Source organism: Natrix helvetica, assembly GCF_964273705.1.
Source record: "Natrix helvetica genome assembly, chromosome: 1".
Classification (NCBI taxonomy): Eukaryota; Metazoa; Chordata; class Lepidosauria; order Squamata; family Natricidae; genus Natrix; species Natrix helvetica.
Window position 1 is genome coordinate 113,055,909 of NC_138548.1, and position 27,441 is coordinate 113,083,349.

General features: G+C 38.5%; 1 protein-coding gene across 6 annotated transcripts in view; it reads right to left on the reverse strand.

The window, feature by feature from the left end:
* TSPAN4 (tetraspanin 4) overlaps positions 1–27,441 on the reverse strand; it is a 752,078-nt gene that overhangs the window by 443,002 nt on the left and 281,635 nt on the right. The window contains exon 1 of one of the 6 annotated variants that reach the window (XM_081970278.1): positions 3,097–3,117. The exons of the other annotated variants lie outside the window; for them this stretch is intronic. The gene's annotated coding sequence lies outside the window, so the exon portion shown is untranslated. Of the gene's footprint in view, positions 1–3,096; positions 3,118–27,441 lie in introns of those variants that run through there. 6 annotated transcript variants of the gene reach the window in all.

The following is a 27,441-nucleotide window of genomic DNA, read 5'->3' on the forward strand; positions in this document are numbered from 1 at the left end:
GTCATCTTCAGGCTGTGTTTTGGGCTTAAAGTGTGATCGGAGCTGCCGTCGTTTTATAAATCTTGGTCGGGGTGTGGAGTGCTGGCTTTGTTTCAGTAAGTGGAATGACTGGTTGTATGGTTGTATCATGATTGGTAGATTGGTGCTGATTGGTGCTGGCTGTGTGTCCATTGTTGTTTCGTGTTGTAACAGCCTGGGTGGTGGATGAGCCTCGTTTGTTGACTAGGGCTGGTTTCCAGATGTATGGTAGGCGGGAGGTATTGTCACGTTTATTCATGTTGTGGGGGTGTTTCTCTATTTTGATAGCTTCCATAATTATTCTCTTGTTGAAGTATTCTGTTTTGGAGATTAACCTGGTTCCTTCAAAATCAATTTCATGTCCTGTTGCTTTAATGTGCTGGAAAAAGGAGGACGTTTTTTCTTTTTTTCTTACTGCGTTCTTGTGTTCTGTGATGCGTGCATTTATTCTCCTGTTCATTTGTATTTTGTCTTTGGGGTTTCTTAAGGTGTTGGCTATTTTTTGGGCAGTGTTGAAGGCTGTCTTGATATTGTGTTTGTGGAGAATTTTGCTGATTTTATCTGTGATGCCTTTGATGTAAGGGAGGAGGGTGATGCCGTTGTCCTGTTCTGTGTCTTGATTTTTTGGGGGAGTCTCCCTTTGGATTAGATTGGTAATTGTTTTTCTTTAGAATCCATTGGCGATTAATACGTTTGTGAGAGTGTGTAATTCAGTTTTCAGCTGGTCTTTGTCGGCTAGGTATTTGGTTCTGGAGATGGTATATATACCTATTTCCCTGGCTCAGCTGACAAGGAGGAGAGTCTGTGGCTTAGTGGCTAATACATCTGCCTAATATGTAATACAGCCCAGGTTCGAATCCCAGTAAGGTTATGGCTAGCTGATGAGAGCTAAATAGTTTGAAGTAGATCTATACCAGTCTCCCTTTATTTATTTATCAGCACAAACATAGCAAAGGCAACATTAAAAATAAAAAATATGGTTTTCTGCCTGGATGGTCTTCTGTAATGAACCGAACGACAGAAAGGGGGAGTAGTGAGCTCCCTCCCATATTTGGGCATACCAGGGGTTGTAACACACACACACACACACACACACGTATGTATGTATGTATGTATGTATGTATGTATGTATGTATTTATGTGTGTATACACACACACACACACACACATATAAAATATATACTGTATTTTATATGTGTGTGTGTGTGTATGTGTGTTGCATTTGTGCAACCATCCCATATTTGGGCATACCAAGGGTTGTGACACAATGCATACATACATACATACATACATACATACATACATACATACATATAAAATACAGTATATATTTTATAGTGTATATAAATTGTTTATATTTGTGATGCCCCTTCCCCAAAATTGTTTATGCTTGTTTATCCAAAGTATAAACAATTTTAGTAACTTATCCCTTTCTCTTAAAATACAACAAATAATATCTTCTTCCCATCTCCCATTGTTTATCTATAAACAAATCCTTAAAACGTCATCATTTTGTTCAAAGTCAGCAAAGTCCATTACAGGTTGCCAGAAATAACAACATATCTATATTAACCTGGATCAAATAAACCAACTTTATACACCATTCTTTTAACAAGCTTGATCTTCAATCCCTTCAAATAATGTTCTAGAACTTTATTTCTTTTCATTTTTTCCCTGTCTTCTCACAAGATTCTTAAGATCTTTTTTTACAAAAATCTCTTTTGTATGCCATTTGCCTATCCGGTGTAATATCTTGTTCTATATCAACCCTGTCACCTGAGATTTTTAAATCAACTTTCAGAGGAATCTCAGTCTTACCCTGTAACACTTGTTCCTCTTCCATAACATCTTTTAAACACACTCTTTCTATAGAGGCAGAGACTCTTAAAATTAACTTCTGGGTCCATTGTTCAAAAATATTATAGTATTTTGATACATTCTGTATTAGCAAATCAAGCGTTCTTCTTTAACTGTAATCTTAGTTTGTTCTGGTTCCCTCTAGTGTCCAACCTTCAAAGTCACATTGTATTAAGATTTTAAAAAAAAACAATTGAAAACTAAAGCATTTTTCCAAAGGAAGGATTCTTATAATTAATTCCAAAATGTTATTTGAAATATATCTCTTAGTCTGTTTGTAAGTTTCCAAAATCAAAGTTCCAATCCAGGGGTGAAATTCAGCAGGTTCTGGAGAACTGGTAGTGGAAATTTTGAATAGTTCGGAGAACCGGCAAATGCCATCTCTGGCTGGCCCCAGAGTGGGGTGGGAATGGAGATTTTGCAGTATCCTTCCCCTGCCACGCCCACCAAGCCACACCCACAGAACCAGTAGTAAAAAAAATGTGCATTTCATCACTGTTCTAATCACCCTTTTGCTGTTTATGTTAAAAGATTTCCTTAAACTTATATTTTAAAGTTTTTTTGAGGGGGGGTTAAGGATTGAAGAAAAATCACCCATTGCTGTAAAATTAATTGAACCAATTTCTAATAACTGAAAAGCAGTTAACAATTCCCAAAACTGATTACAAATGTATGTGAACTCGGTGTTCTTTTGAAAAGCAGAAACAGCAATTTGACCAAAAATTTGGCTATTCCCTTGTCTCCCAGAGCTCTAAACCTGCCAAAACCTGCTCTATTCTGTGGTGTTCTTGCAGGAACCTACTCTCTGTAGTACTTGTGAGTGACCCCAAGTCTTTTCCTTGTCCAGAGAGGAATTAGGAGAACCAGTTTAGTTTACTCATTGGCCATGCATTCTGCCACAGTCACTGGTTTGCGTTTAACTGAGCGGTCTTCAGTATGCCAATTCTTCCCTGAAGTCCTGTTCTTCTTGTGATTCATTTAATTTATTCAATTGAGGCACCAGCCAATTCCAAACTGACTCTGGGTTGTGTACAACAAATCCAAACAATATAAAAAAATAAATATAACTTTACAGTTCATTAGCCAATGAGCTACATGAAAATAAAAAATATCAAACATAGAACATTAGTAAGCCTGTACATAAAATGGAATAAAAGAACCAGATTAAGTACAAACAATAAAGAATGTAAATGATATCTCCGTATCCACCCTACAATTTACCTCAACCAGACCAACATATGCAGATCTCAGCTGAACTGTTTTATTCAAATAAAGGGCTGCGTTATACGTGGCATTTGAATTCTGACCACACATGAAATAGTTTGTTGTAATATAAGGATCCCAATAGGTTGCTCGTCCTATGTTCAGTCCAAGATAATGATCTCTAGAAAATAAATATAACAAAATTATAAAATTATATAAGAACCAGCGGTGAGACTAACAGGAACCATATCCCAAAGCAAATCTGACAGGGGCTCCAAGCAACCTGATTAAAGGTCAGACAGTCTTTAAGGCTTTCTGGAATGCCATTAAGAGTGGGAGCCACATGGATATCTGGGGGATATTTCAAGACAGCAGGGCTGTTTTAGAGGTAGGTGCTGCAACAGAGAAGTACGCTTTTGGAGTCCTGATCCACAATACTATTTAACTAAAGGGACCTGGAGTGCATCAATCCTATCAGCTTGTTTCAGCTGGGCATACACCGAGTATAAATAAGGTTGAGTAAAATGAAATTTACAGATTACAAATTTCTCAGATATCCCACTGATGGTCCTGTACAGAGTTACTAAATAGATTTTATCCTCTCTGGCTCAAAGATTCACAGGGATTCTAACTGTGGCTATGAAATGAAGAGATATTTCCTGCTTGCAAGAAACATTATGATCGAGTTGCATAAAATATTATAATGCACAGCTATCCTACTAATAGCAAAAATATTACTGAGTCCTTTAGTCACCTGGGATAGACTGATTGACAGTTCCTGTCTCCCTACAGAGGAGGATGACACAATGAGCCTGAAGGCAATCAGAGAGTGATCAGACTATAGCAACGGAGTAATGTTAATTTTCTCTGTTATTGGATCATGTCACAACTGCACCGAGACAAAAACCTGACCTAATCTAGTATGTAATGGGCCACTGGATGGCTTGGGACAGGTTCATGGCTGCCATAGAGGCACAACCTCCTGAACCAGTCCAGACTCAACACTTCCAAGTGTTAAATTGAAATATCTGAGTGCCAATAGCCTTAGTGAGTCAATGGCCAGCATGAGTAGAATAGCATGGCAATAGAATTCAGATCTTGAGCTGTAATCCCAACTGCTCCCTAGAGAACAGCTTCACTGAGAGCACCTCACTTTCAGTTATCTGTGGAGCACAGCCTTTGAGAGCCTTCATGGATTCATGGATCAGAACAGACAAACTCCCTCCAGGTCTCAGCTGATGCAAAACCCAGGTGGCATAATTCCAAGAAGGTCAAATCTGGCCTTCACCCATCTTACCCAAGGTCATGGTTAGGTATCCCAGAGGGCTGCCTTAATTCATATTAATTATACCATTATATGATATGTAATTATTTTATACAGTTACTATCTGCCCACAAATTATCTGCATACAGTTACAGGATAAAATGGTTGAGTACCCATCTTGAAACTGATTAGTATCCAGCATAGCATCTGCATATCCTCTTATATAACAATGGAATCCACCTCACCTTGACTGATCTCAACACACTTCTCGTTTCCATTTTTTACTTGATGTTGTTGAACTCCCAGCACTACTGTACTGTGTTCATTTACAAATTTCTTTTTACAGAAGAGAAACCGTCACTATTCTAAAACACACATTCACACTTCTCTCTATATATACTAGTTTCTTTGGGTTTGGGGGGGGGGGGTTGGTTAGTATTAAGCCTTACTTGGAAGCTTTTGAAGAAATCTGACAGTACTACATTGTCCCGTTGCCTATCCCATTTTAAAGCCTGCTGCATCAACCTGATTGAAAGAAAATATTTTTCCTTGTGCTTGATAGTAGTCCTTAGTCTGAAATCCGTGGTGAAATTCACATATTTTTTTTACTACTGGTTCTGTGGGCATGGCTTGGTAGACATGGTGTGGCTTGGTGGGCGTGGCAGGGGAAGGATACTGTAAAATCTCCATTCCCACCTCACTCTCGGGCCAGCCAGAGGTGGCATTTGCCGGTTCTCCAAACTACTCAAAATTTCCACTACCGGTTCTCCAGAACCTGTCAGAACCTGCTGGATTTCACCTCTGCCTGAAATCCTACTGAGCATATTACAAGTTTCAAAATCCAATTGCATATCAATTTTGTCTGCAAATTCTTCCGGTATATAAATGCTTATCCAAGATGGAAAGGTACCACCATGATTTGACAATGCTAATAATATCAATGGTCCTCTCAGTGCTAATATATTGTTATTCAGTGGCAAAAATAAAAGCTGCTGTATTTGGAAGAGCAGGAATCCACCGACTTAGATGGATGTTGGTTCCTTTTTAAAAAAAAACCTGATTTCCTAAGTAATTAAATTAGAATAATGCTAATGACAATCCAATTAACATGCAGAATTAGCGGATAAAGAGTTTGATCAGAGAATACCATTAGAGTGCATATGAGACTCCCACTGGGCATTCCCAGTGCAGAGTGAATGGCAATTCTTCAATCAATACCTTTTGTTACCCCACATCAACCCATCAATATATAACGCTACCATAAAGAAGGGCTAGCCAGGTACAAACTGGGAACTGGCCATCTGGAATGGCAAAAGGTGCAAGAGATGCTGTTTTTCTAGTATGGCATTGAGTTATTACAGATTTATGACCTTTCTTTTAGGATTCAAAGAGTGGAAAAGAAAAGGTTTCTCATAAGGCATAGCTTTGTGGAGGGAAAAAATCACCAGGGGCATTTTTACTTTAAAGAATAATTTTTCATTGGAAAGAAAACAAAAACAAAATCATTACTCCACACACATATGCATATTCCACAAATACATAAACACGACACACATATACATCACAGATATAAGTAATTGTGGATCATTGAATATTTTAAGGAATTTCTTCATAACGCCATTGCATACACATGAGCTATTCTTTACTTTTCCACTTGCTGCTCGGTCTGTTATAAATCACACTGAGAACTTATTTTATTTAACATACAGTTTAAAAAGAAAGACATCATGATCAATTCCTATTATTTCTTTTATAGGGTTTATTCATATGATCTTTTGAAAAATGTGGTATTTTAAGTGAGAAATAGCAATCATATAGTTTTCTTGTGGAGAAATTACCGTTTAATGGACGGTGTCCCTAATATATTCAAACCTGGGCAAAATTGAAACTTTTATTTTAAAAAAATGTATATCTTCAAGCAAGTATTAAAATGCCATTTTACTAAAAAGTAAATCTATTTATTTAGTGGGCTGAAAATGTGTCCTCCTTAAGGAATAATTATATGCAATTCACCAAAATGAGAAAAAGTCTAAAAGCTATTTTGCTTTCTTAGCTCATGGAAACAGATGACAACCATTTCAGATTAAAAATTCATTCGCTATAGGATCAAAATCACATTTATGCATTCTGCCTTTCATATAAGTATCTTATATATGGTCTTTCATTTTATTCCCACAATCAGCCTGAGAGGTAACTGAACCAAGGGAGTATGTGATTGAGTCATCCAGTGAGTTCCTAGGGCTAAAGGTGTTCTTGAATCTTGGTCTTCCAATCCTACCCCTTCACCCTACCGCAGGGAGGAGTTGAAGTCCTCCAGTTTAAAGTTGCCAAGGTTGGAGACCCCTGCCCTACATTATTCACTACACTATACCAGCTCTTCTTCATATATTTGCCAGAAACAAGCTGATATTTCTTTTCAAAAAAAAAACTGGCATTAATCTTTCTTTTTTAATCAATGAGAACCTGAGTACTTGGGCAGCAGCCAGCAAGAAAACGCTTATATTCAACAAAGACTCAAGTGATTTCTGTAAATGTGATTTTTGTAGCCCCATGGTTACACATTTCAAAATACTTATAAACCACCCAATGTATCTTATCTGAAATTATATCATTCCTTGACATTTATTCACACAGCATTAGCAAAATAATGAGAGAAGAAAGAAATGTTTCTATAGAGATGTTCTCCACAACCAGTATTATACTAGCTCAGATTTTCTCATGATAATCTTTTGTAGTTTAAGCAAGCCTCTGTTTGCCCCTTGCCTCTCTTTTTGTCTTTGCAAACTGAATAGACCAGGATTCTCCAAACTGTGATCTGAAGAAACGCGAGGTTCCACAACAATTTGATGGGATTCCTTAAAAGACTTTGGCATGGGAGGGGTTCTATTCAATTATAGCCAGTCTTCTATCACAAGAGCTTTGCCTCTTCATCAGGAGTTCTTGATTATTATTATTTTTATTTAAAAAAAAACAAGTTTTCCAGTCAGGTAAAAATGGAATTAGTCAGGCAGAGTAGATTAATTAGACTGGGAGGACTCAAAGTATTTGGTCAGAAGTGGCCAATTTATCTAGAGAAATTAAATAATTGACACCAGTCCACAATTATTCATTATTATCTATATCTTACAGTCCTGATGATAATTTTTTTCTTTATTGTTATACCTTCTGATGGAAATTATTTTCTGATAGCATATACATCACTCAGTGGCTAAGATGCTGAGCTTGTCGATCAGAATGGTCCGAGTTTGGCGGTTCAAATCCCTAGCTCCGCATAGCAAAATGACCCAGTTTCTGCCAACCTAGCAGTTCGAAAGCAGGTAAAAATGCAAGTAGAAAAATTGGAATCACCTTTGGTGGGAAGGTAACAGCATTCCGTGCGCCTTCAGCATTTAGTCATGCCAGCCACATGACCACGCAGACATCTTCTGATAGTGCTGGCTCTTTGGCTTTGAAACTGAGATGAGCACCGCCCCCTAGAGTTGGGAACGACTAGCATATATGTGCGAGGGGAATCTTTACCTTTACCTTATACATGCATCAGGGGCTGTATTCAATTCTGTAACTCACTTTGCCAGAAGACCAAAGAGTGCACAATTAAGGCCTGAATTGAGTACATATCTTTTTTAAAATATAAGTTTGCAAACTATTTTACAGAGTAGGCTAGAAAAAAAATGTGCTTTCTGCCTCTCCTCAATATGTAAGTCATCCATATAAGATGTAAGGGCTATTTTTACACCTTAAGCCTGAATCCAAATTGGAATGGATCCAGAGAAACATTCCTCTAACACAACCTCAGTCTGAGAGATGATCAATTCCACTCATAGAACCTCTCTCACATTTTAGCCCTTTAAAATCCACAACTCATTACCATTTTAACAAGCAAATCATTGCAATTAATGACAATCCAATCAATACTAACAGAAGAAAATGGTTCTCACCTGCTCATAAAAGACCACAATCGTATTTTCACATGGCTTAATTTATCAGCTCTAACAATTATGATTAACATCTCAGGGGAAAAAGGAGGAAGAAAATGTATTTCCCTCTATTAAGTCGTCAGTGGGACACCGCTATTTTCCAGTTCAATCCTGGACTTTCCAATCTATCAATCTAACAATATCATGGAGCATGTACAACTCCGTGCAGAGGCCCTGTCCCCTGAGTGAAAGAAGAGCTGGCATTGCAAGCAGCTCGACGCAACCGATTGTCCTTTACAGAAAGGGCTTTCTCTCGTTTTTAAGGCTTAAAAAAAATCCATAATTTTAGCAGTGCTATCTTTCAAAACTTGACCACAAAAACTACATTGCTTCCTGCCCCGGGAATTGTGCAGAAAAACCATTAAATAATCCCAGCTCCTATTAATTTGTTTTAATTTTTTTAAGATAAACTCCCTCCCTCAATTCACACATTTATTTATTTGCCACCAATATGTATATGCCACCTCGATATGACACAAAAATGGTATCAAGAATGACAAAAGAGAGAGATTTCTCACAAATTATCAAATTAGTTACCAATGACTGGGAGTGATCGTCCTTTAGGATCATCTTTGCATCTCAAATAAAATGAATGGAAGGGTTTTTAGGCCACTTGATCCAATTCCTGCTCAATTTGGGAATCGAAACATTCCAAATAGACAGCTCTTGAGGCTCTATTTAAACATATCTCATTAATGGAAGCTATCACCTCTCAGGTCAATAGATGATTGGTTTTACTTTGAACTCTTCTTACTTTCCAATATACAACTGGAATCTATGCTCTTATAAATAAAAATTATTTAGGTCCTGTGCTTTGGAATAATAGAGACAACAGTGAAGCCACCCCCTACTCACCTGTATATATAGGGTTATATATGAGGGGTGTTTTGGTTTGTTTGGGGGGGGATTCATACCTGTAAGTCAGTATTGATTACTAGACACTATCTGGAAAAGTCCTAGCAGTTTTCTGGGTAAGATTTTGGAAGTGGTTTGCGCTTGGCGCTTTGCTGGGTCTAAGAGTGAACGACTGGTCCAAAGTCATAAGGTGACCAACTGTCCTCCTTTAGGGAGGACAGTCCTTCTTTTGTAAGTTCTGTCCTCCCTCGAAAAGTGTCCTACATGTCCTCCTTTTTGATATTTGAAGGCTAATCTGTTGCGCGTTATGTGACGTATTTTATTAAACAGTTTTTAATGGTGTTTTTTTTACTTCATCGCAAGTATATTGAACAGATATTGAATCTTGTGTTGAATTTTTATCTAAAGAAATGCTAGACATTAAAATAGACGACAATTGTCTCTTTGAAGAAATTAGAAGACTGAATGTATATTTAAATTCTGAAAAATTAATACAATGGGAAAATCAACATGTTGAAATTGATAAAAGATGGGTGGATATTTTCAGCCATTTCAAAAATGAACATATTCCATGTGAACATTTATTTATACTTGTTCAATTTACGTTGTGCTGCCCTGGAACTAATGCAGCAGTTGAAAGAGGTTTTTTCAATTGCCAATGATTTTTCGACAAGTGAGAAATCGAGATTGAATGTTGATACTCTAGCTGCAGCACTTGCCGTAAAATTCAATATGGATATTTCTTGTTCAGATATTTCCAATATATTGTTAGAAGATGATACATTGACAAAAATATTAATTAAATGGAAAAGTACTCATTTAAATAATAATTAACATGCATGTAAGCATAATTACAATATAAAATGTTGCAAATGTTTTTATTATGCATATATAATATTTTAGTGTATTATTGTTGCAATGAATAAAATATTTCTTTTATTTACGATATATTTTTTCCAATTTATTTGTCCTCCTTTTCATTGTAAAAAAGTTGGTCACCTTAGCATTTTGGACAATAGAACGTGTTTTGTCCTCCTTTTCATTGTAAAAAAGTTGGTCACCTTAAAAGTTACTCAGCACGTATGTGCCTAAGATAGGACTGCTGCTTTCAGTCTCCTGGCTTCTAGCTTGATACTACACCAAAGTGGATTCCAGTTACTTTGTTGTACTCTTTTAACACCCCAGAACCAAATTATTTTATTCATCTTTTGCAAATGGGGTACAAACAAATACTCCGATTCATCAGGAAAAATCTGACTACGCAAACAGGTTTCTGCCTACGTTACCAACTTAAATAAATAGGATTTGGATGTGCAACCTTCACCCACAGAGCCGATTGGCCAAACAGACTAATCTTTTGACATGAATGAGGATATCTATCAGCATCTAGACTTGCATGATGTTTTTCAATGACTGCTGGATTTGAATTAGTAAGCTTAACACTGACATCATCTCTTGTTCTCCCATGCCTTTTATTAGGCTTGGAACAGGGAGGAGGACTTAGTATTTTCTCCCATTGTGTAAACCGTTATCTCTCCTGAGCAGGTTGGATGGGAAGGGCTTCAAAAGATTACTATTGTGGGCCACTAATTTGAGCACAGCTTTACTTGGATTCCATCTGAGTTGTGTTTTTTTTATAATAATTCTTATTTGGAAATCAAGCTTGTAATTTCCCAGGTGCTTCAGTAACTGATGTAAAAGGCAATCCACAAACAGTTTTATAACTAAATAAAAGAGACAATATGGCTCACGATTACTAATAACTCTCTAGAAAGCTGGCAAAAAAAAAGAATCAAGAAATTATACGTATGCAAGCATGTTAAATTTTTGCCACTGAATGTTTGCTTTAAAATTCCTTTAGACACCATTTAGACACAGAATGCCTATTTCTGTGACGAAAAGGGATTTCAGAGAAAGGATCCATAAAACATGTTTTACAAGGAAATACTGTGTCAGCAGAAAGAATCATGTGCAGAGAGACACCTGGAGAAACAACTGTTATTACCACCCCAGCAGTTACATAGCCCTTCTCCTTGTTTGTTAGGGCTGCAGTTTAAAAGGACATGGTTGACAGCATATTTTCACAGCTGTTATTCAACATGCCAGCTTGTACTGGCGCAAATTGTCCTCATTTCTTCACCTTGTTTCTTGTACTAGACAGCGAAGGTTGAGAGCCGAACATTTCCTCTCATACAGATCAGACTCAATTTTTTATGCCACTAAAGGTCACTTGATCAGCCTGGTACCTCAAGGGCTTCAATTCACCACTGCCAGGGTGGACAGAATGGGACCACCCATTTGCGATAGTTGGGAGCCAGAATCATGTTATACAACAGCTGCAGCTATGATTCTCCCCCCATTGGTAAAGACACACATACACACCTCAAGGATTAGCCCACATCATTACCCACATACCTGAAATCAATGCTGTTTTTTATCTTCTCCATATCCAGAGAAGTCTTTCCATTAGCTAGTGGTATATTTATAGACTACTAAAACTCTCATGTCTATATGCAACCTTCAACTGGTTGAAATTATCCATCCTGGAGCAACCATTTTTGAATCAATGTACCTCAAATGGACTAACTTAAAGAATGTATTCACAATCAGGGTCCTATGACACCCATAGAAGTTAAATTGGGCAGTCACCTCAGTGTTGCTAGGTTACCATGCTGCTGCAGTCAGGCACAGTTGTGTAATCAGATTGTCAAGCTCCCTTCCTGCTTCCTACAAGGAAAGTCAATGGAAAAACTGGCAGGAAGTGAGAAGTCCTAGGCCAGCAAGATAAAATGGCAGGTATGTAAGTAAATGACAGGCAGGTAAGTAAACTATGCTGCATGGGGGAGCAAGGGAGAGGATACACAGAGGGGTGGAAGAGGTGCCACTGGGTCAAGGGTGGCTGTGAGAGGGGGAGCAGGGAATGCACAAGAGGCACCATACAGGTCAGGGAGGGTGCGTAGGGTACACAAGAGGTGTCAGGTGGGTCAGGGAGGGTATGTGAGGTGCGAAGAGGTTGCAAGAGGGACTGTGCAGGTCACAAAGGGTATGTGGCATATGCAGGTTTGTGTGCAGGCACTGTGAGGATTGCAGAAACTGCACCCCTGTGGCATGGATTGGGAAGGGCGCATTGGGGTGTGCAGAGATGCATGAGGATGTAAGATAGCACAAAGAGGGTTGGGGAGGGGGCATTATGCAAGTGACCAATAAGATAGAAAATTAGAGGATAACTGTAAGTTGTAAAGCTGAGCACAGAAATACCTGGTCATGCAAATGTATTTTTGGCATGATGTATTCATGGTAATATATTACTGGTAATATAATAACCAATTCCGTTGTATTTAAGTACAATGACAATAAAGATTATACATGCTGTATTAAGTTAAATGGAGAACAACTATTATTTAAAAAGAGCAACTGCTTTTTTTTTCAAATGTATATATTGCTTGGATGTATAAATCATCTCAATAAATATGTATCTACAATGCTGCTTCAGAACTGGGATAGGATAAATACAACGTGCTTAATATGCAAAATATGCTTCCATCCCCCAGTCAATTTCTGAGAGCCAATTTAGTGGCGTTATTCCCTTTCCAAGCAGAGAAAGCACAAGTACATAAACTAGATTTGGAAGGTAAAGCTTAAGGATGAGATTTTCTCCTTGATAATACATGCTCTAAGCAAATCAAGAAATACTGTATGACTGTTCAATCCTAATTGAACTTTGATTTAAAACACGCAGCCAGGCTGGCATGTTATACCAAATGTTTAGTCTGGCCATTTAAACAATTAAAGAACTGAGGAGAAACTTCTTGACAGTTAGAACAATTAATCAGTGGAACAGCTTGCCTCCAGAAGTTGTGAATGCCCCAACACTGGAAGTCTTTAAGAAGATGTTGGATAGCCATTTGTCTGAAACAGTATAGGATTTCCTGCCTAGGCAGGGGATTGGACTAGAAGGCTTCCAAGGTCCCTTCCAACTCTACTATTGTATTGTATTGTATTGTATTGTATTGTATTGTATTGTATTGTATTGTATTGTATTGTATTGTATTGTATTGTATTGTAAACAGATCCCTTATTCAATTATAAACCAAAATCACAGACTGGATACAGGTGGTCCTCAATATACTGAACAGTTTGTTTAGTGACCATGTGAGGTTACAATGGCACTAAAAGGGTGACTTATGACCATTTTTCTATATTTACATCCATTGCAGCATCCCCATAGCCATATGATCAAAATTCAGATGCTTAGCAACTGGTTCATATTTATGACAGTTCCAGTGTCCCAGAGTCATGGGATCCCCTTTTGTGATCTTCTGACAAGCTGTGTCAATGGGGAAGCCAGATTCACTTAACAGCCATGTTACTAACTTAACAACTGCAGTGATTCACTTAATAACTGTGGTAAGAAAGCTCATAAAATGGGACAACATTCACTTAACAACTGCCTTAGTTAGCAAAAATACATCAGGAATTCACTGCATGGACGACACACACTAATTAGCATTGCGGTTATAATTCTGACCAGACTGAAAGATTTAGTCTCTTAAAATCTAATTAAGTAATTACACTTAGTACTTTCCAGATCCGTAGACTTGTTCAATGGGTGGCAAAACAAGTTGTTTAATCCGTTCCAAATGTAACCTTCCAATTTCCCTAGCCTAGCCAACTGATATTTTTGATCTGTCTTTTCAATATTGTTCATTATCTGTAATCCAGACCCCATTTTCCTTTTCCTAAACTTCTTACATTGCCAATCCAAAGTTACACCGAGAGAAAATCATGTTCACATTGGCTTCCAAATCACAGGAGGTACAAAGATAACACTAGCAACAACTTAGGACAATATAAGCAAGATCAATTAGCAGAGTTATCCAACCAGAGCCTATTCAAAAAAATTTCTAAAGAAAAGGAATATATGTTAATCCCATCCCTTTTGTGGGGAAAGCTGGCCTCTTAGGCATTTCTTTACGTTCATAGTCTAGGCAGGCAGGAAACACATTACTGGGAAGAAACCTGGGGAAGCATGAAATTTAGTTTTTCTATCAGTCAAACAAGATCATTGTTTTTCCTTTACTCAAAGGAGTAAGTGCTATGACTACCCTAGAAAAAAAGATTAGTAAAATTCATGATCAAGTTTATCTGGAATCACTCTGTAAAGGAAAAAAAATGCAATGATAGCAGAAGAGATTAGAATGGGAAAGGAAAATTTGTCTCCAAAGACAAATGTTTTCCAAATGCAAAATACAAAGGATTATACTATAGTTGTGATGGCAAACCTATGGCACCCATGCCCAAAATGGCATGCGAAGCCATATCACCCGGCACGCGTGGCCTTGCCTGTTTGTCTTCTGGGTTTCTGATGTGCATGCACACACGACAATTAGCTGTCCTTCGCACGTGCGGCAGTGATGAAAACTGGTGTGTGCACGTGCTCCAGCCAGCTGGAGCTGGGTGCACATGCGTACCAGAACCCAGAAGTTCTTCTGGAGCATGATCCCTTTGCATGTGTAGCACTGCTGAAAACCAGCCTGCGCATGCGCGCCAGCCAGCTGATTGTCGGGCACGCATGCACGCTAAAACCCAGACGTTTGGTTTTTCCGGAGCATGGCCCTGACAAGTGTGCATGTGACATTTCTGTGCGACCTTTTCGGCACTCAGTGCCAAAAAGGTTCGCCATCACGCTACTATAGCATGGGTGTGCACATCCTTTGAAAGAGATGCTTGGAACATACAAGATCAGCTTTCCTCAAATTGTGAATGCAGTTATTTCATTTTCCAGGTTCCTCCAGGCGTTTTGACTACCTCCCTACATTTGTGCAGATACACAGTCATTTCACTTCTTTGGGAAAAATACAAAGAATGCGCACAAATGTGAAGACAGCTGGAAATTGCTTCCAAAGCAGTTCTGTGAATCTGTAACGAAGACAAGGCTGCTTAACTAGTTGAAAAGAGATGTTTTGTATGTGTGCCTATGCATTGTTTTCAGCACTTAATTTCAAAGTGAAATTTATCATCTGGAGGAAGAATGACATAATGCCTTTCAACAAGTTTTAACATAATAATAAGATATTGTTTGCAACTATTTGAGAATATATTCTACTGGGTTCACTGGGACTTGTTTTTCGTGAACATGTAGAAGACTTGCAGAGAAAGAAGAACTGAAAGTCATTAAGATGTCTTGAGGGTGAAAACTCAAGCACTTTTTTCAGCTGTAATCTTTCTACTCCCTCACACAACTGGAATACCCCTGAGAATATTATATTGCATCTGCAAATCTATTGCATAACTGCTCTGAAAACAAAATACCACTAAGAGTCTGGAAGCAATTAGATATGTTTTAGAAAGCTGACTTGACCCTTTAAAATCCCACTCTGTTATAATTTTATCATATAACAAATTGGTTGAAAATCTGCAACCTTTAAAGTAAGGATGTATACAGACAGACTTGGGTTAGGGACAAGATCTGTCCCTAAATCTGTATTTAAGTAGAATCTGCATGCAAGTCAGAACAGATTGATTATATAAAACACGTAAGAAACACTTCTAAATACATACACTAAAATATCTTAAGCATGATAGTAATAGAGTAGAACAGAACATAATAACAGAGTTGGAAGGGATGAAATAGAATGACTGTGACAAAAGAAAGCAAAGGTATTATCAATATTAATAAGTACCTTGGGTGCAATCTCAAAATAACTGGAGCACCACTTGAACATCATTGGCACTGACAAATTCACCATTAGTAAATTGCAAAAGGCAGCCTTGCTTGGAACAGCTTATGTCCTGCGATAATACTTTTGATATCATTAAATATCTACCTATCCCAGATCCCAGGGAACGATTCACTAGGTGAATATAAATGTCAAATCCAGTCTAAACATCTATCTAAGTGTGCGATGAACCATATTAATAACAATCAGAAACATTACTACTAGACAGATGTTGTTATTTGCAATGTTCACTATCCAGACTTTTTTGTTTTTCTTATTGACAATTGTTAAGTCTGGAGAGTTGTGTGGTAGGTGATTGTCCGTGAAAGTACTAGAGCATTTCAGCTTCTTCATTTTTGGGGGTCTGTTTTGTGGTCTCACCAGGTCTAGCTTGCAGACAAATGGTATTTCCTGCAGATATTCCAATGCACCTCTGCTGCTGCGTTATAGTTGCCATTGTTTACAGTCACTTTGTGCTATCTTCTTGCAGTAGCTAACTAGGTTATCCAATATTTCTTCAGCTTCTTTGCAGAGATGGCATTTGGTGTCTATTTCTGTCTTCTCAATTCTGACTTTATATGCTTTTTTCTTAATGCTTGGTCTTATGCAGCCAGAATTAGCCCTTCTGCCTTTTTCTTCAACTTTCCTGCCCTTAGCCATTGTCAGATCTTATTGTCATCTGTTTTGCCTGCTTTTAAAAAATGTGTTGGCCATGTAATTCTTTGCATTGCCTGTCTATTTTCTATTCTTTGTTTGGTCTAATTATGTTTTTGTTGTTGTTTTACACTGTCTGCAGTTTTACTATGGGCTGTTGTTATATACTACCTTATGAACCCCTTTAAATATTAGACAGATAACGGAAACATAGAATCGTTGTTATTCTACTTGAGCCACCCGCAAAGGAAGCCCCTAGGAAAATGTCATTTATTCTGCAAGTGTCAATCCTGCTCTTTTGGTTGATAATTAACACTATAGTTCCCCCGTTGCATCTTCTGAATGAAAGACAGGCCTTAGAATTATGTCATCCCTGCTAACCACTGAGCTGTGTCAACAGAGCTAGTATTAGCATTTGGAGGATTGTAAGGTCTCTACATGTGTTGTAGTGTATAATCTCTCTGAAAAGACACTCCAAGGAAAAATACCTCTAACAAGTTATGAAAAGAAACATTGGAGAAGCTTAGGAGGGGATTTTCTCCTTTCATTAATGTAAAACAAAGAAAAATTGCCATCTTTAGTTTAAATAGCTGGTTTCAGTTATGGTCTATTTATTTGACAAATTTATTTTTAATCATCAGTATGTACACAGGCAGCCCTTGTTTTAAATGATTTACCAAAAAGTTCAATAAGAAATCGAGAGAGACGCAAATATGAAAAAGCACCAACTTAACCAAAGGGAAGCTCCAAAATGAGGCACATTTCCAAGACATGGTTAAAATAGTCCAAGTTGGCCTAATGATAACAGAACTGAGCAGTTTACAGAAGGTATTATTTAGTATGCTTCCTTTCTTTTCAGCATATACATCCTTACACAGCAACTTAGGTCCTAGATGGTCTACAAAATGAGTGTAAAATTATGAGACAATAACACCTATATCAATGAAAAGTTTATTACAGTAAAAAAAGAAAAGAAATAGATAAAATAAAACCAACAATAGCAAAACAATACCTGCAGTACACAATCAAACTCTGATGATCTTAAAACATGTACTTACCAAATAAATGGATAGGCGCCTTACTGAACATTGCTGAACAAACCGTTTAGGAAATAATTTCCTTAGAACTAAAATTTCAGAACACAATAACAAACTGGAAGGGGACCTTGGAGGTCATCTAGTCCAGTCCCCTGCTCAAGCAGGAAATCCTATACCATTTCAGACAAGCGGATGTCCAGCTCTTCTTAAAAGCCTCCAGAGATGGAGCACTCACAACTTCTGAAGGCAACCCATTCCAGTGGTTAATTGTTCTCATTGTTAAGAAAATTATCCTTTATTCTAGGTTGCTTCTCTCCTTGATTAGTTTCCATCCATTATTTCTTGTGGCAGAGTCAGACCCTCAAATATTGGAATATTCTTATCATGTCACTCCAGTCCTTCTTTTTACTAGACTAGTCATATCCAATTCTTGCAAATGTTCTTCATATGTTTCAGTCTCCAGACTATTAATCATCTTTGTTGCTCTTCTCCGCACTCTTTCCAGAATCTCAACATGTTTTTATAAGGTGGATTCAGTTGTGGTTTTATTAAGGTTTTATAAAGTAGTAGTAATATTTCACATGATCTTGATTCTTTCTCTGTTTATAAAACCTAGGATTGCATTGGCTTTTTTGCCTGCTGTTGGTTCATATTTAAGGGATTGTCCACTAGGACTCCAAGATAGCAATAGCACTTAGACTTATATACTGCTTCATAGTGCTTTTACAGCACTCTCTAAGCGTTTTACAGAGTCAGCAGCATATTGCCCCCCAACAATCTGGACCCTCATTTTACCCACCTCGGAAGGATGGAAGGCTGAGTCAACCTTGAGCCGGTGAGATTTGAACTGCCGAACTGCAGCTAGGAGTGATCTGAAGTAGCCTGCAGTGCTACACTCTAACCACTGCGCCACTTCAGCTCACAGTTACTACTTTTGAGCCAGGTGTCACCTAATCTGTACTTGTTTTTTCTTGCCTAAGCGTAAAACCTTACTTTTCTTTACACTGAATTTCATTTTGTTGGATAGGGCCCAGTGTTTAAGTCTGTCTAGATCAGTGGTTCCCAAAGTGGGCGCTACCGCCCCCTAGGGGGCGGTGAGATGGCTTAGGGGGGGCGGTAAGAGGCCAGGGGGGCGCCAGAGGGCGGTAAGAGGCAAGGGGGGCGGCAAAGGAGTGCTGGAGGTGGCCTCCTCTAGTGAGCTATTCAGAACAAGTTTGCACACTCACCCCTGCCCATCCACAAACTGCTCGATCACTCGCTTCCCCCGCCCACCTGCATTATGCTAGCCCTGCCTACTCAATGATGGGCTGGCTCACCAATCACCCCGCCCGCCTCTAAGAGCCCTATCTAAACTTTTTTTCTGCTTGACTTTCTATAGGTAGGGTTCTTAGAGGTGGGCGGGATGATTGGTGAGCCAGCCAATCAGTGAGAGCAGGGCTAGCATAGTGCGGACAGGAGGGGAAAGCGAGTGATCAAAGGGAGTGATACAATCGTATAATAATAATAATAATAATAATAATAATAATAACAACAACAACAACAACAATAATAATAATAAATGATTCCCCAAAGAGGTAAAAGGCTGCATTTTGCTAGAGTTATTCTTCCAAACTGTTGAGGAGGGGGATTGGACTCCATTGCCTATATTTCCCTTTTCATCCCCATGGTTCTTTAGTGAAAATTATAACCCAAGAACATATAGATCTGTTAAAATGTTCCCATTCTCACTTCCCATATTGGGAATCCCTAGGTACCATGCAATAATCTCATCAAATAATTCAAGCAAATGTTGGTGACATTGAGCTGAAGCCAAAGTTCAAGAAATTGTACCAAGAGTTTTAGTTACAGAAAGAAATTTCTGATCGCTATCCTGCACTATGGACAGTGGTTAAGAAGCTCCTTGTTGCATTTCCAACATCATATTTGGTGGAACATGGCTTCAGTGGGGTCTCCAAGCAAAGAAAATGACTCCAGATTACTGAATGTGGTGATTTAAGACTCCTGCTAAGTGACTTAAAACCAGACATTGGGAAACTGGTATCACTTCATCAAGCACATTAACAATTTACTGAACAGTGAAGTAGTTACTAAATTTTGCTAAGTTTACTAAGTTACTAGTTACTAAGGTTCTTGATAAATGACTATCAGACTTTGAAAATCTGGTATCACTGGATCATGTTCAACAATTTTGTTGAATTAACTAACTACAAAGGTTTTTAAATTGGATTTTGAATAAATGTGCAATTAATTGTTACAGCTTTGAATTTTACTGTTACTATCTTTATTCCTTCATGCAAATCACCCAGTCACATGACTTCCCCAGCCATGCCCATCAAGCCACGCCCATCAAGCCACGCCCACAGAACCAGTCATAAAAAAAATTGAATTCCACCACTGGGTGGGGGGCACTGAGGATCAGTTTGTAGCACCAAGGGGGCGGTGGACTGAAAAAGTTTGGGAACCACTGGTGTAGATCCATCTGGATCTTGAGCCTATCATCTGGGGTGATGACTAGTTCTGCCAGCTTAGTGTCGTCTGAAAATTGGAATAAAAACAAAATTAGAATCAGGGATCAGAACTGATTGAGCTGCAGGCTAATACATGATAATTCACTTCCCCCTCCTTCCACTGTTCAGTATTTCAGGCATGAGATCCTTGTAAACCACTTGTGCACGTTGAAAGTTACTGTAAGAAAGTGTTTTTCAACTTTGACCATTCCTGCTGGCTAGAATTCATGTTGAAATCCACATGTCTTAAAGTTGCTAAATTTGAGAAATACTGTGTAAATGATGAAAGCTTATTATAGTGGATGCTGCACTGAAATAGCCTTTTCTCACAAATGGGCAATTCCGTATTAAGAATGGTTATCAAGAAGAGAAGCAAGCAGGAAATCCTAAATCATTTTTTAAAAAATTCCTATTGGAAAAAGAGCCTACGTTATTCATTTTCACAGACTTTGCGCTCACATATCCTATCCGGCACTATCAACCTGTACTCTGTTTTCTTCCCCTATGTCTGAACATCATTTTCACAGACAAACCATTTAGTGGACACTTTGCATTCACAAGCCCTTAGGCCATCGCTCAGGACCTTCTTCCAGGGAAAGACATGTCTACAGCACTGACAAAAATAAATTGAACTGTCATTGTTCGCTGCCCCAGCCCCCTATAAATAACATCATACTTTATTTTTTTAATTTATTGAAGTAAATAAATATATAAATCATAGCTCCCATTCTGTCTTCTGTGGTGGGCCATAAATTCCAGTGTCACCCATTGATTTATTTGTCTTCTGCAACCTTGTTCTGACTTATACTCTTTCAGCATGAGAATCCAACAATAATAAATCTCACACTACTATAGGGAATTCACATGAATTAAATGCAATGGAACCTTCCATGACTTCTGACATCCCCTCCCCTTTCAGATGCCTTTTCTGTAAAAATAGAAATGTTTCAATGTAGAAATGGAAACAGAAACCAACAAATATAAAAGGAACTTTCGTTCACCATTCTGATATGACAATTGCCAACACAAAACCGTAACAGGAGTCTAATCTTCTCGCAGTATAATTTAAAAAAAAATCTACACACCATAGAAACATCAGTGGAACAAATTATCTATTACAAAGAAATCCTCACAAATTCTCAGTGCTTTGTCATTGCTTAGAATCACAAATACAGTTAAATATTCTTCAATTGTGTGTCTTTTCACTAGGGAGAAATGTTATCCAAGATATATTTCTGATTAAGAACATTTGGGGACAACTTTCCTTCTTGCAACTGTTGCATCATCACACTGCCAATAATATTTAGTCTTTCACTACACGAAAGAACACAGACAAAGCTAACTGTGAAGGAGGACAATGTTGTGTCTGAACTGACAATCTAATGTCCTCATCCTGAGCTAGCTTTTTTGCTGATTTCTCTTCAATGATGCTTGGGTGTGTGATTTTTGCAACTGCTACTGTTAGGGAAAACAGAACAGTACAACAGCCTTGCAGCAAAATATTATTGCAGCATAACTGTCAGCATGAAGAGTCTCAGATGGTGATAAACTGTAAGTGTGAAACCACTTACCCCATGAAAATAGAGAGGGACAGGCATACTCAAAGTCTACAAACATATGTCTTTAAGGAGCAAAAATTACTGAAGCAGGAAACTAGCTTTTACCTTAAATATAAATGCACACCATATCAAAATACTACTATTGTATCAACATTCACATAATGTGCTAACTTAGGCACATTATTAGGCTATATTTTCAAACTGTACACACCTGTATATGAGTATGTTCATAGGAGTTTATTGTTCAAACTCTATATTACCCATGACTCTTAATACATATTTATAGAGATATGAAATTGAGAAATATATCACATTGAGGAGTATGGAAAGCCGGTTTTGGGAGGGGGGGTTGGACTAGAAGACCTCCAAAGTCCCTTCCAACTGTATTATTCTAAGCTCTAAGTTCTATATTTAAATATTTAAGCTTGATAGAAAACTATTATTTTCTCCTTTTTTTTACAAACAAGCTAATATATTGAATTAATTTGCATTTGTACAGAAGATCAATACGACTACAATCAATTCTGTTAGAAATATAGCCAGATGCATGAATCTGAAGTATTGGGTGTTTTTTTTTTCTCGGTCTTCCATCTTTACAAGAAAGTTCGGCTTCTATCTATTTTCAATAGATTCTGCCCATGCTTGAAATTTCTTCACCAGGCAGATGTGTGTAAATTAAATGTATCAAACAAGATGAAAGTGTTCAGGCCATTTGTCTCTCACAAGGCCACACAGCAAGAAAACAATTTTTATCTGATCAGCAGAAAACACATCGCATGTGAATGCCTGAATGTTCTTTCCAGGACTCTTTTCCGAGGCATAAGAAATGGAAGTTGAGTTCATGAAAATGTCCATAAAACCTATATTCTGTGACAACAATAGAGGGACACAACTGTAATTTCCAACACTAAAAGCTCTTTTCTGTATGAAGAAGGCAATCCTGAGCACTGAGCATGAAACAAAAAGATTCTACTCCAAGCTTGCTTTGAGGTTAAAAAAAAGAGGGGAAACCAAGTTGTTATATCCTGGTGAGAATATTTTGAGTGTTCTGAGCACTACCATTGAATATTTCCGTTGAGGTTTGAAATTAGGTTCCTTTTTTTAAAAAAAAAAAAAAGAGAAAATGTAGCTTTCTATCTAGCAGGCTAAAGATGCTGTTACTGGATATACTTGAAGGAAGAGTATCTGTATGCAGGGACGTGCGGTCAGAGGAGGCAGGGGAGGCAGAGCCTCACCGCTCTCATCATGAAAAGAAAAAAAAGGGAAAAGGGAAAAGGCATACGTGGTCCGATTTCCTGCCTTCCTGAGTCAACATGAAGGGGACCGCGGAGCGCGCTCCACCGGCTCGCACTCCGCGGTCCTCTTCATGTTGACTCAGGAAGGCGGAGAATGGGACCACGGGTGCAGGAGGCTGAGGCTGCCTCAGCCTCTTGCACACGTGTTCCCATTCCCCGCCTTCCTGATGATGTCACCAGCCTCACCAGCCATAAACCTCACCGCACGTCACTGTCTGTATGAATGTTTATACAGCAGGCCATGACAGCCACCTTAGTTTGTGCACTTGCGAGGCATCTTTGTTTTCCAAAGACTGGACGCAGCACACATAGAAGATAACGGTATAAAACACTTTACTGTCTTCAGCTGAGTGGAGTTCAACTCCTAGAATTCCCCAGCCACCAATATATCTTAACATTACTGAGGTTGAGACCCCAGAAACAAAGAATGAGGTCAGAAGAAGAAGAAGAAGAAGCTGTCTTTGAATGAATCCAAACAGTTCCTCCACTGCACAACTGTTGTTGCTGGAAACCTAGAAGATGCAGAAGATAACTCCTCATCATCAAAGGCTGGACGATACAAGGACTCTTTCAAGCTTCTGGATGGCTCCTAGGGTAAGCCGATAGACGGAAAAGGGAAGCAGTATGCTCCCTCCCATATTTGGGCATACCAGGGGTTGTGACCCACATACTGTACATACACACACACACACATATATTGCAAGCATGAGTCAGCAAAGGGAAGAATATTAAGTGTCTTTCAGTCTTGCGGAGGTTGGCATTTCCTTAGGCATCATCCTGATGTCTTTAGACAGCCATCTTGTCAATTAGCAGCATGTTATATGCTCTCAGACAGAGCCAGGTGATTATGAAACATTTGAAGTAGCCATCGGTGATCAAGTGGCCAGAAAAAGACCTCAGATGTAATGCAACCCATTGCACAAATGACAATTTTGGATTAACAGCCCTTCGGCTATTTATTCCAACTACCAGATAGATTGTTGCAACCTCTTTAACAGACAGACAGGGTCTTCCTAGATTGCCAAGACCGGGGGGGGGGGGGGGGGAATAACAGAACTATTTGCAGCTTATAGCTCCTTGGCATTGTCTACTTCATTTAAAAAAAAATCTACTGCCATTGTTTAAAGATTTTTGCTAGAGGAATTGGAAGTATATGATGCAAGGCAGGCAGGCAGGCAGGCAGGCAGGCAGGCAGGCAGGCAGGCAGGCAGGCAGGCAGGCAGGCAGGAAGGAAGGAAGGAAGGAAGGAAGGAAGGAAGGAAGGAAGGAAGGAAGGAAGGAAGGAAGGAAGGAAGGAAGGAAGGAAGGAATCAGGTTTGTATGAATGTATGCAACTTGGCTTTACATGTAGATATTATTATAGCTTTTGGATTTGTAAATGCAAAGCCTGCTAATAAAAGTTAGTTCTGACTGGTATGTCAAACTTTCAAAAACTTCCCACAATGTGTCATTAATGCGGAGTTTCTACATACCGTCCATGTTTTTAGAAGGGACTGGATTATTCTATTTTTGTGGGTGTGTGCATCCTCTGGTGCTCTGGGGGACTTCCAAAGTATGCTTTTAAAACATCAAGACTAAAGACATTCTGCTTGTTACAGATTGATTGATGAGCTTTTATTCATGCACTATTCTTCCGTTTATCTTTTGCTAACTCACGGGTCCTATTCTTATCAAAGCTTTTCAGAATGTAGCACTTGGCTTAAAAATATTCTTAAAAATTATTGAAAACAAAACAACAAACACAATCACAATAACAATGGAACACATGAATGTGTCCCTGTGGTTAACTAGTTGGCTTCCTCCAACTAAATCTTAAATGCTGGCTAAAAACAAGAGAGACAAATTGTCTTTTTTCTGCAATTGTAAAGTTTGGACAAGTGCCTAAGGAAGCTTTTTTTTTAAGGAAAGGGGAAAAAATCTGATCTCTCTATTGAAAATCATTGTATGTCTGAAAAGGAAGAGACATTATAAAGCATTTTGTCCAATGAATGAATCCACTAAACTGGATACATTCAGTGAGGAGAGTCCATCAATATTTTAAGCAGAGAGTTTCACTATTTAGCAGCATTTTCCATCACACTGAATCTACTTCCATTGAGCGTCTGCTTCCATTTTACAGTCCTTGTTTTGCTCTCAGTTTCTGCTGAGAAGAGGTATTTCCTCTTTTCTATGTGCTGAAAAAAGGGACTTTTGACTGGTCCTCATCCTTACGATTGTAACAGCACCCCCAGGACCATGTTATTATAATTTGGGCACTTGGCAACCAGCATATATTTATGACTATTACAGCATCCTGAGGTCATGTGATTGCCACTCGCAATCTTTCCAGCCAGCTTCTGACAAGCGAAGTCAAAGGATTTGATTTGCTTAATGACACTATGATTCACTTAAAAACCGCAGTGATTCACTTAATAACCACCTTGCTTAGCAATTGAAATTCTGACCCCAATTGTGGTTGTGAAACAACTATGTACTCCCCATTCATCCACCTAATCCATAAGGATATCAAGGCAGACAATGCCAAATGTTTCATTAATATCATGGTTACAATGTGTACTACAATGTACACTATGTCTTAGGTCTAACAAGCTACCGGTAGTCACACTGTTGTAAAGAGACACGGTTAATGTGACATGACTTTCTAACAAACTTACGTTATATTGGCCTCTGGTGATAGAATCATTCTATTTTAAGTCCTCACAGACATACTGCTGATAACCTTGCCTATTAGAGATGATGAACTAAATCATCCATAGTTTCCCGAATCTTACATGAGGGTTTTTTGTTTGTTTTATTTTATTTCTTTTTTTACTATTGAGACTATGTTTACTTTTCTCCAGGAATTACCAATGATTATATTCAGTTGTTCTGAAATCACACCGGACAACTCCTTCTATATTCTGAGATGCAATTAATCTGGCTTTGGATTCTTAACTTGTTTAAAGTTCATATATACGGTATATATTCAGAGAGAGTGCCTCATGTTAACTCTTGCCTTGTTCCTAGGGCTCAGAAAAGTGACTGGCCCAAAGTCACCTAGCTGGCTTTCTTGCCTAAAATAGAACTAAAATTGACAATTTCTGTGTTTTTTGCCATGGGTCTTAACCATTATACCAACTGTTATTAGACAGACTTTCTTTAAAGTACTCACTATATCTTAATTAGTTATACATTGAATTTCTCATTATTTCTGGTTCCTGTGGGGAAAAAAGTCTCTCTCTCTCTCTCTCTCTCTCTCTCTCTCTCTCTCTCTCTCTCTCTCTCTCTCACTCACTCACTCTCTTTGTTCTGAGAAGACAAACTGGAAAAAAAGTTATACACTTTCAACTTCACTTAGTCCTTGTTGTTGCTTATCTCTCTTCCTGCACAATAAATGAAAATTATGAACAATGAACAAACTTGCTCGACTCTTCTTTTATTTTGGATAGACTTCCAAAACCGCCCTCTTATTATATTTTGAATTCCCCATCAACTTCACTTTATTTAGCCTTCCCGTTATCAGCACCTACTTCCATTTTCTATACATCTTCTTTCTGCTGTTCAGCTTATCAGTCCGCTCGCTATTCATCCACACAAGTCCCTTAAATTGTTCCTTCTTTTCACATGGGGATTGTTTGCGCCTAGGTTTTCACTATCTCATTTTTCACAATTTCCCATCCTTCTTAAACTCACTTCAGCCTTTAGAATATCAAGCCATAATATGCTTCTCCTCAGTAATGGACAAGAGGGGATTGTGGCCTTATAACTAAAGCCAAACCCCTTTGTGCATTTGTGCAACATTGATACATGTACAGAAGCGGTGGGGATTCTGGCTGCAATGTCATAATCACCGTATTGCCTTTTTTTTTTTGAAAAACACATCCTGACACACCATACACACTGTACACATTTTTCAACCAATGTTCTATGGAGAGTCGTTGAGGCCACCTGGAAGTTTCTCTGTGTCCTCGGGGTCTTTACCAAACCAGGTAAGGCTACTGTCTCAAAAGAACAGCTCACACCAGGAAACTGTCATTCTGGCAACCTGAAAGGTGACCAAATCCTCATACCAGATAACTGTCTATGCTTGTCCTACTCCACTCCGTCCAACCACACTTGAAGGGGAGTAATTTATCATGGGTTTGTCTGTGTTCTGACCTAGGCTTCCCCAAAACACAAAGCAGACTCCTTGTCCCGACAAAACCCCTTTTTATTAAGTTACTGTGAATTCCTCTCATTCACATCCAGCAAAGTCCTGGAAAACAGTCTTTCACAGACCTTATCTGGCTTGGAGAGTTGCCAGCTATCTTCAAAACACAACGCTGTACAAGAAAGTACTTGGCAAGGGGTCTCAAACTAATTAAGTGAACTAATTATCTCCTGCAAACTCCACTGCCCTTTTGCTCCTCTTTATTCCCTATGGGAGAGGCCATTCACCATCCACCTGTGCCTTTACTCCTGAGTTGGTCCTTGTTCCTTAACTGTTCCCTTCTCCTGGCAGCTCTGTGCATGCGCAC